This window comes from Lampris incognitus, chromosome 16, assembly GCF_029633865.1.
Source record: "Lampris incognitus isolate fLamInc1 chromosome 16, fLamInc1.hap2, whole genome shotgun sequence".
Classification (NCBI taxonomy): Eukaryota; Metazoa; Chordata; class Actinopteri; order Lampriformes; family Lampridae; genus Lampris; species Lampris incognitus.
The window spans coordinates 42450738-42469706 of record NC_079226.1 but is presented as its reverse complement, the minus strand read 5'-3'; the positions used below and the strand labels follow the sequence as shown (position 1 = coordinate 42469706).

Here is an 18969-nt window from a genome sequence, read left to right as displayed (position 1 = left end):
CCTGCTTGAACTCCTCATCTTCTTCTGACGGACTCTGAGGTCTTTTGGACAACCCATCGGCGTCTTGATTGCTGATCCCAGCCCTATACTTTATGGTGAATCTGTAGGTTGATAGAGCGGCTAACCAGCGATGTCCTGCTGCATCAAGCTTTGCTGTGGTCAACACATAAGTTAGGGGGTTATTGTCTGTTAAAACCTGAAATTCTGTTCCATAGAGGTAATCATGGAATTTCTCACAGATGGCCCATTTCAAGGCGAGGTACTCTTGCTTGTGGGCAGGATAGTTTTGTTCACTTCTGGATAGTCCTCTGCTGGCATAAGCTACAACCCTCAGCTTCCCATCGTGTTCCTGATAGAGCGCAGCACCGAGACCATCGCGGCTGGCATCAGTATGCAGGACGTAAGGAAGATTGGGATTGGCGAAGGCAAGAACAGGGGCCGAAGTCAGTTTATCTATGAGAGTTCTAAAAGCAACGTCACACTCTTCAGTCCACTCATTTCCAAAAGGTAAGGTGGGATTGATGGAAGTCTTGACCCTGTCCTTCTTTTAAATCTTCCCTCTTTTCCTTGGAGCAACATAGCCAGCAGTTAGAGCATTCAATGGCTTTGCTATTTTAGAGTACCCTTCCACAAAACGTCGGTAATATCCAGCAAATCCTAGGAAGCATTTGAGCTCTTTTCTGTTGGTGGGTTGAGGCCATTCTCTCAAAGCGGAGACTTTGCTTGGATCTGTGTGGACTCCATTGGCATCTACAACATGGCCAAGGTATTTAACAGAAGTCTGGAAAAAATGGCATTTTTCAGGGGACAACTTTAGGCCATAGTCTTTGAGCCGGTTCAACACTTTCATCAATCTGGCCTCGTGCTCTTCTAGTGTGTCAGAGAAGACAATCGGGTCATCCAGAAATACTAGTACTTCATTGAGATGCAGGTCTCCAACACATTTCTCCATCAGTCTCTGAAAGGCGCTTGGTGCATTTGTCACACCTTGGGGCATACGATTAATCTCATAGAAGCCTAGAGGGCAGACAAAAGCGGTCTTGTGCTTATCTTCCTCTGCAACTTCTACTTGATAGTACCCTGACTTCAGATCCATGACAGAAAACCATTTGGCTCCACTAAGAGCAGAGAAGGTGTCTTGGATGTTGGGGAGAGCATAGGCATCTTTGATCGTTCTCATGTTCAGCTTCCTGAAATCTATGCAGAGTCTTATTGCACCATTCTTCTTTTTGACAACTACAATGGGGGAAGCAAATGGAGACTCTGACTCGCGAATAATTCCAGCGTCTAGCAGCTCTCTTAGATGTTGTTTGACAGCTTCTCTGTCAGAGGGATGAATGGGTCTGGGTCGCTCTCTAAAAGGGGCCTCATCCTGGAGTCGGATGCGATGTTTTACTGCAGTCGTATGACCATGAGACAAGTCATCAACAGCAAACACCTCTGGCATACTGTTCAGCTGGTGTGTGATCCGGTTTTTCCACTCTTCTGGAATGGGGGAATCTTCCAAATCAAAGTTGGTGGTGTTACTCTGAGACTGAGGGATGTCAGGCACAGTCATATTTTGGGATTCAGACGGCATCACATACTGTGCTACCATCATTTCAGCTATCACCTGCCTTGGATGCAGTGTGACACTACGATCAGTCACATTTCTGAGAATGACAGGAATCTTGTTTAAAGATCAAAGTGGAGTTTCTATCAAGGAATTTTCAACGAACACTCCACCAGGTAAGGAAACGGTTTCAGGGGATTCGACCACGAAAAGGGAACGTGGGAAATGTTTCTTCACTCTGACATCTCCAAAGACAGACACTTTTCTTCCTGGTGGAATGGTGACAGGATGGCGGCCATGCAACTTAACATGATTGGCGGAAATCTCTTCCTGATGACTTAGGGCAACATGCTGGAACAGCAAGATACAGTCACTATTGATATTGGGCCTTTGTAAGAATTCTCTTCCATGCTTTTCTATGCCACCTTCATATAATCTGTCAAGGACATTGGTTCCAATCAATAGGGGAATCTGAGTGTTAAAATGGCAATTTGGCACAATGAGAACTAATGAAGAGACCTGTTCAGCTACGCCAGTGATGCTGCTGGGGAAGGAGATGAGGGCTTGGATATAACCCTGGTAAGGAACATGTTGGCCACCTGCACCTTCTATCTGGAAAAGAGTCTGAATGGGCTGGATGGGGAGGAACGATAAGTGGTTCAAGTAGAATGTCTCTGAAATGGTTGTTACTTGGGAACCGGTGTCAAGGATTGATTCACATTCTATTCCTTCAATGGAGACAGATGCAGTGCAGCGTGGCCCCACAAGTTCACAGGGAAGGGATTGGCTATTTTGGTATCTTTGTCTGTATCTATTTTTTCTTGTCTGGGTTCTATTCATAATATCATTAATGGGTTTGGGACTCTTATGCTGGTACTTAGCTCCTGAACGTCCCGAAACAGGAGCTGCTACTAATTTAAAGGCATGGAGGTGAAGGTATGCGTATTCCTGCGAGCTTCACGTTTTTGTCTCAGCTCGGTGTTCTTTTGATGGACAAGAACGGGGTTGGGGGCACTCACACAGTGGGCAGCAATGTGACCATCTCTACCACATTTAAAGCAGAACCATGGCTTGGGAAAACGAGGCGTGTAAACTCGAGGTGTGGAGGCATTCGTGACCATGCAGCTGGTTTCAATCTGAGTTCTGTTTGGCTGTGGTTCTTCCTTGATGGACAGGGTTGCAATTTGTTTCTTTAACTCAGCTACCTCATCGCGGAGTTTCTGTGTGTCTTCATTTTTGTTTTCGGCTGGGGCTTCGATTCCATAAACAGTGTGGGCATGCACTGAAGCTTTTGAGCTCCCTAGATGTTTCTTCATCCTATCTAGTTTAGCTGAACGACGGCCTTCTTCTGTCCTAAGCTGATGAAGCAATTCAGGAAATGAGGGTGGGCTACTTTTTTCTGTTCAAGCTGAAGACCTAAAATCAACGAGTGGTCCCAGCATCCTCTGCAGAACTGTCTTATTAAGTGTTTTTCTGAATCTACAAGTGAAGCTCCCCCTCTAGAGATGACTTTAGTGAGGAGGGTCTGAAGTCTGAATAAATAATCAGATGGCTTCTCTCCAGAATTCTGGTTTGCACTCAAGAATGCAGCAAAAAGCTCTTCTCCATCTTCTACGACTCCAAAGGCTGATTCGATGTGGTTTACGTAAGCAACAGGGTTTGCATTGACACCAAGTGGTTTCACCATGTCAGAAGCTGGACCAACCAAACTCTCTAGAACCTTTCTGATTTTTTGTGAATCGGTGACATAGGTGTCACTTAGAAGCAGCTCAACTTGAGTTCTCCAAGCTTCATAATCTACTTCCCCATTTGGCTTTGGAAGCCTACCTGAGAAGGTTCAAATTTTACTTGGGCTACTGTATGGTTGTGTTGACTCATTCTTAATAACATGTTCTACTACTATGTTCTGGATACTCGGGGGACTAATGATGTCTCCTTCAAGGCTCATTGAATTACGCACGGATGAGTGTGTGGTTGGAGCATGGTGAATGTCAGATATAGATGGCCGTCTGTTACATTCTTGGGTCATGCTAGGCATGTGCTCAACATCAATGTTAGGCTGAGTGTCCTGCATAGGGCTGTGATCCGGTAAAGACGTGTTGTCAGTTTTCTGTGATGCTGTAGACCGAATGCGTCTCAGTTCATTTTCTAAGATGGAGGCATAGCCTGACATGGCACTACCACCAATAGCGCTGAGTTCTTCGAGATATTGCTGGGCTAAGTCTTTGCCTATTTCCTCTTGACATATTTGTCTAATTGTTCTGACATTCCATAGAGTAGTTGGATCAACAGGGCTAGGTATAAGGCCAAGGGTATCTGGGGTTATCCTGGTGATTGACTTTTCACACTCAAATTCTATTAATACCCTACCATTAGGTTGGTTGGGCTCATCCGCAACTCTGATGCAGGATGAGATCTTCCCATGTTGTTCGAAGAAGCTTATTATCGTTTCAGCAGAGCTCATTTCATTGACACCTTCAACTAATAAGCAGTTTTGTCCATGGACTATATATTGATTGCAAAGATCCATATTGACTGTGTTATTTTCAAAAATAAAAAAATATATAATCAAGCATTTTATAGAGAGGTGTGGTCAGTGGGGTAGTATATGGCCTGAAACGCTAATTAACCAATCTCCTGGCTGGCTCGCCAACTTTCTGTAACCTGCACGACAGGGGAATGGGCCTATGCTTGCGCAGGGACAGTTTACAGTCTAATGTCTAAGTTCAGTGGAGATTGGTGTAGGTTTTTTTCTAGACCAGATTCTAGTACTCACCCCAAAGACAACACACACACTCGTGGGTATAGTTTACAATAAAAAAAACCAATTTATTTCAACAGTTCAAAGTAAAGTTATTTCAATATCAATATTAAATTAGATGTGTTATATATATATATATATATATTACTCTATTATACTTTTTAAAAGTTCTTCCTAATATTCTATTTATTGTCTATAGCTATCTATATTCTATTTTATACCCTTCTAATATATTACTTATGCAGCCATATTCTACACTAACAAATTAAAGAAAATAATCCAAAATAAAGTATGAGTGCACTCAAAGAAAATAATAAAGAAAAGAAAAGGGGGAATGATTCAGTCTTCCAATCTGTGCAAGGTGCAATGTCCAGATCCTACCACAATGACAGGGGCAAGTTAATGTAGAGGCGATGATGATGAATCCAAATCCAGGGCGATGATGGGGGCAATCCAAAGGGGGTATCCAAGGGTTCCAAACGGTGTAGCAAGGGGGGTTGTTCGGGATACAAAAAAAACCAGTCAGGATTCCAGCAGCATACAAAACACAAGAGAAAAGAGTCTTCCTTCTTCCTTCAACAGGAGATCATCAAGGAAGCTTCGTGGGAGGGATCTTTTTTGTCGTAGTTCAAATGTCCTGTAGCTCAAATATCCGTAGTTCAAATATCAATATTTCAAGTATCCATAGTCAAAGTTGTCCGTATTTCTAAATATCCGTATTTCTCTTCTCTATTGTCGACGGTTGTTTGTATGGTTTAAACTCTGTAGCTAGTGTGCCTCCTAGAGGCTACTCGTGGAACTTACATACGTCACAGGGTACATGTAATCATGTGGGTTACATTTGCAAACTTAACAAGTCACTTTATGGTCTTAAGCAATCTGGTAGAAACTGGAATGCACTATTACATGCTTGTCTACGTGACAATGGTTTCAAACAAAATCCCGCAGATCACTGTGTGTATTCAAAAGTGAGCCAAAATGAAAAAGTGATTTTACTGATCTGGGTTGATGACCTCATTATAGCAGCTAGCAATGAGGCCATATTGCAAAACTTGAAGAAAATGCTCACAAAGAGGTTTGAAATGAAGGATCTGGGTAAATTAAAGCATTTCTTAGGCATAGATTTCACCCAGACAGAAGGGCAAATCAAAATGTCTCAAATGAGATATGCCAAAAAATTTTTGGAGAGGTTTGGAATGCAGGAGTGTAGAGTCAGAGAAACTCCTTGCGAACCAAAACTTGAATTTTCAGAAAATTCTGAAAAGATGCAAAATCCAAAAGAATACAGAGAAGCAGTGGGTAGTTTGCTCTACTATCCACGTGCACCAGGCCTGACCTGAGCTGTGTTGTCAGGAGCCTATCTAGACATTTCGCAGAACCTACTGAAAAACATTGGAAAACTGTAAGACATGTTTTCAGATATCTTAAAGGTACAACCATTCAGGAACTGACCTTTAAAAGGGATGACAAAAATAGTCTAAGACTAAGAGTGTTCACTGATGCTGACTGGGCATCAGATGCCTCCGACAGATGCAGCACTACAGGGTTTTGTGTCAGTCTAAGTGAGGGAAGTGGTTTAATTTCATGGAAAACCAGAAAACAACAAACAGTAGCTCTGTCCACTTGCGAAGCGGAATAGACTATGTCTCTAGCAGCTGCAATGCAGGAGTGCCTTTATTTGGAGCAGTTACTAGAGAACCTGGACAACTACAAATATGGTCAGAGCAAAATCTACGAGGACAACCAGGGCACTATAGCAATCGCTAAAAACCCAGTACATCGACAAAGGTGTAAACATATCGATATTAAATACCATGTCATTAGAGAAACTGTGAACAGTGGTAGAGTGATTTTGGGGTACTGCCCCACAGAGCTGATGGTGGCAGATCTGATGACTAAACCAGCAACCAAGCTGAAACTGAGAAAGTTTAGTCAGGACATATTTGGCACTTAGAGTGCGGTTAGTGCACAGAGCACAGTGTTTTTGTTTACATTGTTAAGGTAAAGAAGGGACCTTATTTTTCTTTATTTCCAGGTGAACCCCAGTAAGCCAAATTTGAGTGGGGGTGTTAACATGTATAAAAACTGTGTACTCTGTGGTGCGAATTTCCCTTACAGGTGTTTTGTATATTGTAGTGTTTGTACCTTATGAGCCACCGTAGGTTCAGCGGTGATGTAATCACGCAGTTTGGCGTGTGCACTTGTACAGTGTGTGCATGAGATTAAAAACATGCGCGGAGGTCACATCTAATGTGAGCTCTGTATAAAAGTGAATGCAAATGCATTGAGAAGAAAGAAAATAAATTCACCATTGTTGTTGAAAACAAGTCTGTTTATTTGTTAGAACGCAAAGTATAATCCGCTGAAGAACAACACCTGAACATACTGTATTGACTACTCATCAGTTAAATATTTAGCATCTTTCATAAGTTTTTGTCAGCATGTTTTTTTAAAAACGTCCTTGTGTTGTGTTCTACAAACAAAGGGGAGAATGGTTGACTTAACGTTACAGTTTTCACAGTTGTAACTTCATAAAATAAAACAAATGTGTACAAACCAAACCTGTCCACATACAACCAGGATGTCCATCGGTGTCCTCGTTACCTTAATTTTGCCAACAAATCCCGCCTTGAAGTACGACCAAGCGTCAATACTTTTTTTATACCTTCAGGCTTTTTCCCTGGCATAGAACTCAAGTACATATTAATATCAGGAAACTCGATTTGTGGCCAGATGTTAGTGTCCATGGACCACTGGTTATTTGGTAAACTGTACGGGTCACTGTCAAGTCCAACTTCCTATAATCTTGCGTTATAATCCCGGTTTCACTGTTTCCCCTACCAGAAGCAGCCATGCTTCGGGATGTTTTGCCACTCACTGCGACTGAGGGGGCGTGTCCTAGTGGGAACGTGACGTCAATGCATACCCTCTATAGGGAAGAAGGCGAGACCACTTTCGGACTTGTGCAAGTATTATTTATCTTCATTAACGTTCAGGACTCTTTGCAGAATAGAGCCAACGTAAGCTGCGTTAACGTTATGCTAGCGTTGACATTATGGATCTAGCTATGAAGCTAACTTGTATGATGCTAACTATGGAGCTAGCTATGAAGCTAACCTAGTTTACATAAGATATGTGTAGACTCCTATACATTATGAAGTAGGCTAACTTCATGCTTTGTTTTTTGCAGTTTGGATGTGTGGTATACTGACTACCTGTTCATATTGTGGCGAATTCTACTAGAGTGTTTTTGCTCCGGGTTCATTCGCATATTACCCACAATGCAACTGAGGTGTCGATGTTTTGGTTATGTTGTGGGATATTGAACATGTTAAAAACGGACATATCTGTTTCAGATAGCGGTGATGTGGTGGAAGGTAATGGGGACGTTATGAGAGAAGTTGTATTAGACAACATGCTATTTCCCACCATGAGGGTAAAGAGTTGGCAAATAGATAGGCTCGCTTCGGTGGCCAAGAAAAGGGAGTGAGCTAAGACCCATACAAACTTGTGTCTGTTTGGACTTGCTTGATTTGCGGTCATTAAAGCTTACTTGTTAACTCCGAAAGGTTGGCTAAGAAGTCCATTATTTAACCACGTCACATTGGTGTCAGAAGTGGGATGGACTTCTTTAGACAGCAAACGTTGGCTGAAGGGCGTAACCGAAAGTCGTCCGTTGAGCGTATGGAAATTGCTACTCTCGAAAAGGAGATCAGAGGTCTGCTCTGTCTGCCAGATGGGAGTAGCGCAATGCGGCCTTAGGAAGGGGGAGACCCGTGCCCACCCCTGAGTGCGGTAGACGCGCTGGGTAATGTCCGAGGGGTGGAGTCCCAAGGAAATGGAAAATTTCTTCTCTTTCAGAGCGAGTCCAATGAGGAGTCCCCGCCGCGCCCCGATGAAAAACAGACAGCGCTTCAAGCCATGGGGAAGCCACGAGAAGCAAGTTGGACAAGACCCGTGGAGAGAGAGCCACCAGCGGCAGCCATCAGGAGCAAGTTGGGCACGACTGGGGAGTATGTCACCAGGGGGAAACATCAGCAGCAAGCTGGACACGATCTACAGAGAGGGAACTTCAACCCAAGTTGCTCACTGCCCCATTTGCCACTACTGGAGAGTGGAACACACCTTGCAGATATGGTTGCAGTACAAGACTCACCAACTGTACCAACCCCTGGCCAAGCCCAAACACTCCCTCGGTGAAGTTGAGGTGCTACGACGGGAGCTCCAGCTGGGAAGGATTCCTTGCTCAGTTCAACCTGATTGCTAGGGTGATGAGATGGACAGAAAATCAACAAGTAGTCAACCTAGCAGCAGCCCTGGAGGGAGAAGCAAGGCAGGCACTCCTAGACCTGGCGGCTGGAGAGACATCACTGGGGGCGCTAACCACTGCCCTGGGTCGCCGGTTTGGCAACACCCAATCGCTGATTAGCCTCCGGGATCAACTCCATTCAAGACAGACAAGGCCAGGAGAAGTTGGGTAACCTAGTGTCTGACATTCTACGCCTGGTGAGCCGTGCGTATCCTGATATACCCCAATGTGCCATCCAATGCCTGGCCCTGGATTCCTTCCTACGGGCTTTACAGCCACCTCACCTCAGGCAACAGGTGCGGCTGGCAAAGCCACTCACCATTGAAGAGGCGCTGCATAGGGCAGAGGAGGTGGAGGCCATTATGGCGTAAAAACGAGTGGCCCCAACACTGCACCATCATGTGCGGGCACTGCAGCAAAGTGAAGAGGGGCCACGCACATCCATCCAGGCAACATGACGAGCAGAGACATTTCTGTGCTGGGGCTGTGGGAAACCAGGGCACCAAAGAAGGCAGTGTCAGAAGACAAACAGACGCTTTTACCAATGAGTACGGAGGCCTGTCACCCAAGTAGCCGCCTCTTCTGAACCGGGAAACGACCAAGGGTTGGCCCAGAGGGGGACTGGCCGGCCCACACAACCTCCCCCCGGAGAAATAATCCCAGAGTCGTTGGACGGATTGGCGCTGGCTTCAGCCTCCATGTCTCTTGTCAGCTGAATGGCAATACCTGCATTGCCCTGGTCGACACTGGATCCACCATCAGCTTGGTGAGACCAGGGGTCCTAGGAGAAGAAGTACAGTGGATACCGACAGAAGTAAAGATGGAGACAGTTACAGGTCAGTGTGCTAGAATGGAGGGGAGAAGTAAACTGACCCTTACGATGGGAGAAATGGAGGTACAGCAAGACTTTTGCTAGCAGACATATGAGAGAGCTGTATCTTTGGACTGGATGCCTTGAGAGCCATTGGAGCGATGGTACGGGTGGCCGGTCCACAGCTGGAGGTGGGCAACCAAGTGCTGAATGCCATTACCGTATGCAGCAATCCAGGGGGCAATAAAGGTGGACCACGAATCTTGTGCTTGGCTTCAGGGCCATGGGAAGGTGCATCACCAGAAACGGCCTCTGCACTGTAAGAACTGGCCCAAAAGTGCATGGAGGGTTTGAGCCAAGAAGAGGGGGAGCAGGTACGGAACCTGCTGATAGAGAACAGACACCTCTTCACTTCGAGTAATCTGGAGTGTGGCCGCACCAATCTTGTACAGCACCAAATTGACACTGGTAATGCGGACCTAGTCCACCAGAGAGCTCGCCATCTCCCTCTGATGAAATTTCAAGAGGCAGAAGCAAAGATCCAGGAGATGGCAGCTGAAGGGATCATTGAACCCTCCGATAGCCCATGGGCATCCCCTGCCGTGCTGGTTACCAAGAAGGATGATTCCCTCCGATTTTGTGTGGACTATCGGCGACTAAACAACCTGACCCGGAAAGACTTGTACCCACTCCCCCGCATCGACGAAGCTCTGGACTCTGTGGCGGGTTCCCAATGGTTCAGCTCCCTGGATTTACGAAGTGGGTACTGGCAGGTAGAGATGGCCCAAGAATCCCGAGCAAAGACTGCCTTCACCATTGGCCGAGGACTCTGGCAGTTCACAGTCATGCCATTTGGCTTATGTAATTGCCCGGCCACATTTGAACGCCTCATGCAGCGTCTCCTTGGCCCCATCCCTCGCTCTGCCTGCGTGGTGTACCTGGATGACCTCCTGGTGCATGCAGCTACGTTTACTGAGGCCCTCTCCAACCTCCGACTGGTGCTCGAACGCATCAAGGCAGCCAACCTACGACTCAATCCGAGAAAATGCAATCCACTGCAGCGGGAGACAAGGTTCCTTGGACATGTGGTTGGGCCCGGAGGTGTGTCCACAGACAATGACAAGGTCACTGCAGTCAGGGATTGGCCAACGCCCACCTCAGGAAAGGAGGTGAGGAGTTTTCTGGGACTGGCATCATACCGTCGGTTCGTGCATGCCTTTGCAGACAAAGCCCGTCTGCTCCACCAGCTCACCGAGAAGGGACGACAGTTCCACTGGACAGAACCATGTGAGAGCTCCTTTCAGATACTCCGGAAAGCATTGACCCAAGCACCAGTGCTAGCCCTCCCAGACAGGCAGCGGCCATTCATACTTGACACTGACGCCAGTGATGTAGGTGTGGGAGCAGTCTTGTCGCAGCCCAGTGGAGAAGGGGAAAGAGTGGTGACCTATTACAGTAGAGCCTTGAGTAAGGAAGAAAGGAACTACTGTGTGACTCGGAGAGAACTCCTGGCAGTAGTACAGGCCATAAGGCATTTTAAGCCTTACCTGTATGGAAAGGACTTCCTACTGAGGACGGACCATGCATCGCTCCGCTGGCTGCTTAGCTTCAAAGAACCAGAAGGGCAGGTAGCCAGATGGATAGAGGCCTTGCAGGGATTTACCTTCACCACGGAGCACCGAAGAGACAGCCGACATAACAATGCTGATGCTCTCTCCAGACGCCCCTGTTCGGATCAGGCCTGCCGCCATTGTAGCCGGTTGGAGACTCGAGAACAGCAACGGGTGAATCGGGTTACAGTGTGGACAATTGTGGTCCCAAGTGCAACACTGGAGGAGATGTCACCAACCAAGATAGGGGAACTTCAATGTCGGGATAGCCACCTGGGACCCGTGATACGTTGGCTAGCACATTAAGAGGTCCCAAGTAGAGCGATGGCAGGTCCGCACTCCCCCACCACCAAGGCGTTGCTGGGACAGTGGAATTCACTCATGCTTCATGAGGGCTGCCTCTATCGCATGTGGGAAGAGCCAAGGAGGGGAGGCAGTACCTGACAACTAGTTGTTCCCCACGCACTACATCAACAAGTGTTAAGCACAGCACATGGCTCCCCTGGAGTGGGACACTTCGGCATTACCAAAACTCTGTGGCGGCTGCAGGAAAGATTCTACGGGGGGAGGTGCCGGCGAGACGTGGAGCAATTCTGCCGTAACTGCAACTCCTGCAATGCAAAGAAGGGGCCAGCTGGGCAATCCCATGCCCCCCTGTAGCAATACAGGGTGGGGGCGCCCATGGAAAGAATTGGGGTGGATGTGGTTGGGCCATTCCCCATGACAGAAGATGGTAAGCGTTACATTCTCACAGTGATGGATTATTTTACCAAGTGGCCCGAGGCCTATGCCATCCCTGACCAATCTACAGCCACGGTGGTAGACTGCCTCATTGAGGGGATGTTCATCCGGTTTGGGGTGCCAGAGGAGTTGCACAGTGACCAGGGGCGCAATTTTGAATCCCAGGTGTTTGGGGAGATCTGTCGGCACCTTGGGGTATGGAAGACCAGGACCACTCCCCTACACACTCAAAGTGATGGCCTGGTTGAGTGGTTCAATCGGACCTCGGTCACACAACTAGCCATGCTCACGGCGAGACATCAGAAGGATTGGGACCGCCATCTGCCCCTGGTACTCATGGCAAACCGGTTGGCCATTCAGTAGTCCACGGGGTGCACCCCAGCTGCACTAATGTTCAGTCGGGAGCTACGGACGCCTGTGGATCTGGTCTTTGGCAAGCCGCCAAACCCACCGGTACGAGGGCCGCCAGGCCAGGACTATGTAGACGCACTATAGGACCGGATGGAGGCTATTCATCAGCTGGCTCGAGAGAATATGGCCTCTGCAGGGGAAAGGCAGAAGAGAGCCTATGATGTACATTGCCACCGCAAAAAGTACCAGCAGGGGGACAACGTATGGGTGTATAACCCACGGCGAAAGAAGGGACGGTCCTCAAAGCTGGACAGCAACTGGGAGGGGCCCTGCCTCGTCCTGAAGAGGATCTCAGAGGTTACCTATAGAGTCCACAGCCGCCCTCGCATAGTCATCCTTCACCAAGATCGCCTCGCACCTTACTTAAGCCGGGACAGCGACCCGGCTGGGACTGAAAGTGCAGTGAGAGGAGGTGGGGTGCCAGACTCCTCCTCCTCTGTAGAACAGGCTACTGGGGTCCAGGGAGGGGGTAAGGACACTGCTGGATCAGAGCCAACCTCCCTGGATGTCAGCAAAGAGCTACCATTAGAGCACCTTGTTTTGGGCCAGGGAGGGGGCATGGACACTGGGTTTACAGAGCTACCCTCCATGGCCACGAATGGAAACAGCGGTGACGTTGAAGGTGGGGGCTCAGACCCAGCGGATGCAGAGCCGCCCCCGTCATCTATCAGCAGCCCGGGATGGGAGAGGTGCTCGGCAGAAGAAACCCTCATGGTGGATGGACCCATCCACATGGGATTTGGGTTAGGCCAACGGGACGTTGGTCTTTCAAGGAAGGGGGCAGTGTGGCGAATTCTACTAGAGTGTTTCTTCTCCGGGTTCATTTGCATATTACCCATAATGCAACTGAGGTGTCGATGTTTTGGTTATGTTGTGGGATATTGAACATGTTAAAAACGGACATATCTGTTTCAGATAGCGGTGATGTGGTGGAAGGTAATGGGGACGTTATGAGAGAAGTTGTATTAGACAACATGCTATTTCCCACCATGAGGGTAAAGAGTTGGCAAATAGATAGGGTCGCTTCGGTGGCCAAAAAAAGGGAGGGAGCTAAGACCCATACAAACTTGTGTCTGTTTTGACTTGCTTGACTTGCGGTCATTAAAAGCTTACTTGTTAACTCCGAAAGGTTGACTAAGAAGTCTATTATTTAACCACGTCACATTATTATACTTACCTGCAGTACCACCCCACACCCTAAGGAGGTACAGTTGACCCCTAGGGTTATCAAGTTAATGAGTTGAGATATACACAGATTAAGTAGTGATAACTGAGATGACAACATGTGAATCTGTACGCTGTTCCGTGAGACTGATTAAATCGGTAAACCCGAATCCGGTGAAACTACATCTTTTCATAAAGAACACGTTATCACATATTGGCGACGAGGATACTGGATGGTTGGGGAAAGTGCCTGATTGAAGACGGATGCGACTGGATGAGTTCAGGTGGCAGACGGTAGGAAGACGTGCTAAGTACGGAGAACTAGCCAGGGCTAAATTGGACCGGAGGATTAACGAGCAGAAACGTAAAGTTGAATGCAATGATAGGTACCTTGTCGGCATTTGATGCAAAGGAGCAGACATGGGAAGAGTACTGCGAGATTCTCGATCAGTTTTTTGAAGCAAATGAAAGTGATGACAGAGAGAAGCAGAGAGCTATCCTCATCAGTGTGGTGGGACCAGCCACATACAAGCTCATAAGAAACCTGGTGAGTCCAGCAAAGCCAAACATACAATGAGATACCAACTCTAATGAGAGAGCACTTCAACCCTAAACCGAGTGAGATCAATTTGATTCCCGTTTCCGTCAGCCTAACGAGACCGTCAATGCGTATGTAGCAGAGCTGAGACGATTAGCTCATGATTGTAACTTTGGAACTACACTGGAACAGATGTTAAGAGACCGTCTAGTGTGTGGTATTAATGATGATCGGATTTAAAGACGTTTACTATCTGAAACAGACCTCACGTTTGAGAGGGCATTCAAGATTGCCGTAGCTGCAGAGGCCGCTAATAAAAATGCACAAGACCCGCAAGCAAAGCCACCGTTAGCATGTCACAGTATGAAAATGGAGGGAAAAGAGAGAAAGGGAGGAGATTGGAAAACGAGAGAGAAGGAATGCTACCGATGTCATGGAAAGCAACACAGTGCAGCGGAGTGAACGTTTAAAGAAGCAAAGTGTCACTCTTGTGGAAAAGTTGGGCATTTTGCCAAGGCTTGTAGAAACAGAGAAGGTGCGCCGCGCCCCACTGAGATATCACACAGGGCATAGCGACGCGCGCGTCCACATCGATCACACAATGTAGGCTGTGAGTGTGGGAGGCAGGATAGTGATAGTTCGGAACAAGAAGAAGAGGCATTTACATTAGCTTGCCTGAAAACAGAAACGTCCATACAGTGAATAAAGCCATTTGAAGTAAATGTGGAAGTGAATAAGAAGAAAGTAAATTTTCAAATTGACACAGGGGGTAGTGTGACCATCACGAATGAAATGAAGTTTAATGAGATGTGGGAAGAAAAACAACGCCCGTCAATAAAACAAACCAAACTCTCGCTCAAATCATACACAGGAGAGACAAATTAAAGTAGTAGGAGTGGCTGAAGTGGAAGTAAACTACGCGTGACAGGGGAAGACGTTGTCCCTAGTGGTGGTGAAAGGTACTGGACCTAGCTTGTTAGGAAGAGGATGGCTAGAGGCCCTGAAGCTGAAGTGGGATGAGATAAAGCATATGAGGACACAGACACAGAGATTACTGGAAGTGATCATGAAGCATGAGGATGTTTTCAAGCAAGAACTTGGCATGTTAAAAGGCATGAAAGCCACAATTCATGTGTCTGCTGAAGCCCGTCTCAAGTTTTACAGGCCCCGCTCAGTTCCATATGCCATGAGGGCGAAGAAGAGATAGAGAGACTACTGAAGGAGGGCATTATAGCACCTGTTAAGTATGCTGAGTGGGCGGCGCCCATTGTACCTGTCCTGAAGCCGGATGGTTCAGTCGGGATATGTGGCGATTACAAATTAACAGTAAACGGTGCCTCTTCTCTAGAGCAATACCCTATTCCCCGCGTTGAAGACCTGTTCAATACACTAGCAGGAGGGAAACAGTTCTCCAAGCTCGATTTAAGCCACGCCTATCAACAGATCGTCATGGACGACGAGTCCAAGAAATACCTAACAATAAACACACACAGAGGCCTGTTCACCTACAATAGGCTTGCGTTCGGAGTATTGTCAGCACCTGCGATTTTTCAGAGAACGATGGAAAGTCTGTTACAAGGCCTGCCTAGGGTAGCTGTTTATTTAGACGACATATTGTTGATGGGGAGAGATGAATCCAAACACCTGAGCACGTTGGACAAGGTGCTCAGGTGACTCAAAGAAGCCGGTCTGCGACTTCACAGATGCAAGTGTGCATTCTTACAGGCCGAAGTGGAATACTTAGGTCACAGGATCAATGCTGATGGTCTGCACCCAGTACAGAGTAAGGTGAGAGCCATTGAGGAGGACCCACCACCAACCACAGTGACTGAGCTTAAGGTGTACCTAGGCCTGTTAAATTACTATAACAAATTTCTCCCCAATCTTGCCACACGTTTAGCTCCATTACACCAGCTGATAAGGAAAGATGCTCCATGGGCCTGGAAAAAGGAACAGGAGGACGCTTTCCCGGTGTCCAAACAGCTGCTGGAATCAGCCAAAGTCCTGGGTCACTACACAGCAGACAAGGACTTGGTGCTGGCATGCGTCACCTCAGCATACGGAGTCGGCGGCGTGCTGTCACATGTCATGGGAGATGGAAGTGAAGGAGGAGGAGCTGGTCTATCTTTGCTACTGAAATGAAGGGAAAATCGAATCAATATTTGTGGGCATCCAGACGGTGGAGAAGGCGGATGCAGCAAATGTCACAACAGCCATCAACAGCATGATGGAGAAGGTGTCCTCAGATTGGGACAGAAAGCTGGTTGCCGTGGCCCCGGATGGGGCAGCGGTAATGACAGGAGCCCAGAATGGTGTCGTCAATTGCCTTAAGCAGGACCAGTGTCGGTACTTGATCTACTCACCCTACCGGATGTGCGACTACAGATGACATCACTACTTCACGCATTATGATCGGGTAGGGGCTAGTTTAGTTTAGGAACAGCGGGAAAAAGTAGATTGACGTTAGACGCTGCTCGGGCCTTCAGCCCTCGTGCGCGTTCGCTCGTCCAGGGGTCCTGAGCCTGCAGCCTCACTTCTTAGACGCTGCTCGTGCGCGTTCGCTCGTCCAGGGGTCCTGAGCCTGCGGCCTCACTCCTTAACTCCTTAACCAACTCCATGTCAATGTGGATTGTAAAAACACAGCTCAATAACTATAAAGCTAGCATTAAACAACGCTAGCTAGCAACGTAATTCGTGACGTCATATGTAGTCGAAGGACCCCGAGTCGATATTGCACCAGAGCAGAAATGGAACCCACACCGGCAGTACATTGTTAGCATACACTGCATGGCACACCATCTTGAATTGGCCTTCGGAGATGCCATCCGCAGCAACAATGTATACCAGAGGGTTGAAGACCTCCTAAGTGGGCTGTACACGTTCTATCATGTCAGCCCACTGAACAGAGCTAACTTGATCAGCAGCTTCCACATTCTCGGCCATACACCACTGGTGCCTACCCGAATCGATGGCACCCGCAGGGTAGGGCACCTGCTTCGTGCGCTGGACCACTTCTTAAAGGGTTACAAAGGAATCATTCAGCACCTGGAACAGGTAATGTCTGTAGTTTGCCTTACTACACCAAAGTAATTTGTCAAAGTGTGTTTTGTCAAAATAATGAAAATATTAATGTAATACAGTAAAAATTTTAATTTAATATGGACTTGTTGATGGAACTATGAAAATGTGCCATTATAGAATAGGTAATATCATAGTTATTTGAAATGAAAGTAACTGGCTAATTGCGTTTGTCTGTCTGTGTTTTCTAATGTGTTTCAGATTCAATCTCCTGATGCTCAAGGTGGCAGGGCTGTCCAGCAGGCCAAAGCAAGGAGGTTCTTCAGCACCACCAGGGAGACTGTTGTGGTCCAGTTCTTTGGTTTCCTCCATGATATGCTCACCTATCTGAGCAACCTCTCCGCCTGCCTGCAAAGGTCAACTGTCACCATTGCAGAGGCCCACAAATCTCTGTCCGCTACTCAGGCTGTGATACTGAAGTACAAAACAAGGTATGATTTGTGCAATATCACTTGCCTTAGGTCATGGTAAGATACAGTTTAATATGAGAAATTATTATTTCAACAAGACAGAGGGCGTAAGAATGTTATAGTTAATACTGAAATGAAAAGACGATGCTACTGTTTTAAGATGGTGAAATTCATCTTTTATCACCAGAGGTGGTCCCAGGATGAAGGCCACAAAGGGCAACTGTTATCAGGGAGTGGCACTCAGCCGGGGGGACAACAAGGCAGTCGCCACCTCACAGGCAAAACTCACAGGGAGGCTTGTAGAGAGCATGAAGATCAGGTTCCAGGATGCAAGTGTCGGGGTTCTGTGTGCCACGAAGCTCGTCGACTTTAAGAACTGGCCAGAGTCAGGGGAAGCAGCAGCAGGTTTGTTTAGTATTATGTTTTGTATGACAGGTCACTCAGGTCTCTACTACTACAGGGTCATTATTTCATAGACTGCAATAAAAACTGTGATGTGTCGTGTATTGTTTCAGATTTTGGTGACACTGAAGTGGATGCCCTGGTGGACCACTTCAGGCCTGTGCTGAATGACTCTGGGGTCTATACTGAGCTGATCCCTGACCAGTGGACCATCCTAAAGACCAACTTCTATCTAGAGCCCCAGACCCTTAAGAAGACCAGCTGGTGTGACATCAACAGCAGTCTTCAGTCCTCATACCCAGACATTCTGGCTTTGGTAGACCTGGTGCTGTCCCTGCCTGCCCCCACAGCAGAGTGTGAGCGGGGTTTCAATGTAAGGAAGCAGGTGACGACAGACTGGCGCCCTCTCAGACCTACTCTTGGTTCAGCTGTCTTCTCCAAGCATACAGGACTACAACCCCACCTGTGCTGTGGAGCTATGGCACCAGGAGTCCATAAGGAGCAGAAGACCAGACTTCATGGACAAAAATAAGATGGGGGAAACTGAAAGTGAGGAGTCTAGTGAGGACGACTGACTGGGGGTGGGACCCATACTTTGAACCCATACTTTGAAGTTCAATTTAAATGCATACAGGCATGTTATTTTGTTGCACTGTTTTATTATCAATACAAGATGAAATGAAATTATTTTTCACTTACAATCTGCTCTGACCACTGCTTTTATTCACCACCATAATGTGTTACCATGCAGATTAACTGTATGTATGACACACAACACAAAAATCTCATTTTATTTTTTGGCCGGTAAAAAAAGTTTGGCGGGTAGAAATGTTCACCTACCAGACATTTGGCTGGTGAACCAAAAAGTTAATTTTGGACCCTGCATGTGGCTGAGGGTACAGACCATCTGCAGCTTTGAGGGACATTCTGATGTTAATGGAGCCAACGCACAGTCATGAAGCCCCAGAGAGAGGCATCGAACCCCGCAGTGAACAAGAACCCCACACCTTTACAGATCATGTGACGACTACACATCAGATAGATGATGTCATTAACACACTGTCATGTTTTGTTCTTAGGGGGGCACAGTGATGAGCACACATTGTGTGCTCAGAGAGCTGCAGAGGTCAATACATCTTTTTGTGTTGTCATAGTAGAGATGTGAGTGTGAACACACTGCTA

The 18969-nt window shown here is 47.1% G+C and overlaps 1 protein-coding gene across 1 annotated transcript in view; it reads right to left on the bottom strand.

Annotated features, from left to right (window-relative positions):
- LOC130126416 (NACHT, LRR and PYD domains-containing protein 12-like) overlaps nucleotides 1-18969 on the bottom strand; it is a 56682-nt gene that overhangs the window by 21413 nt on the left and 16300 nt on the right. The window lies entirely within an intron of this gene.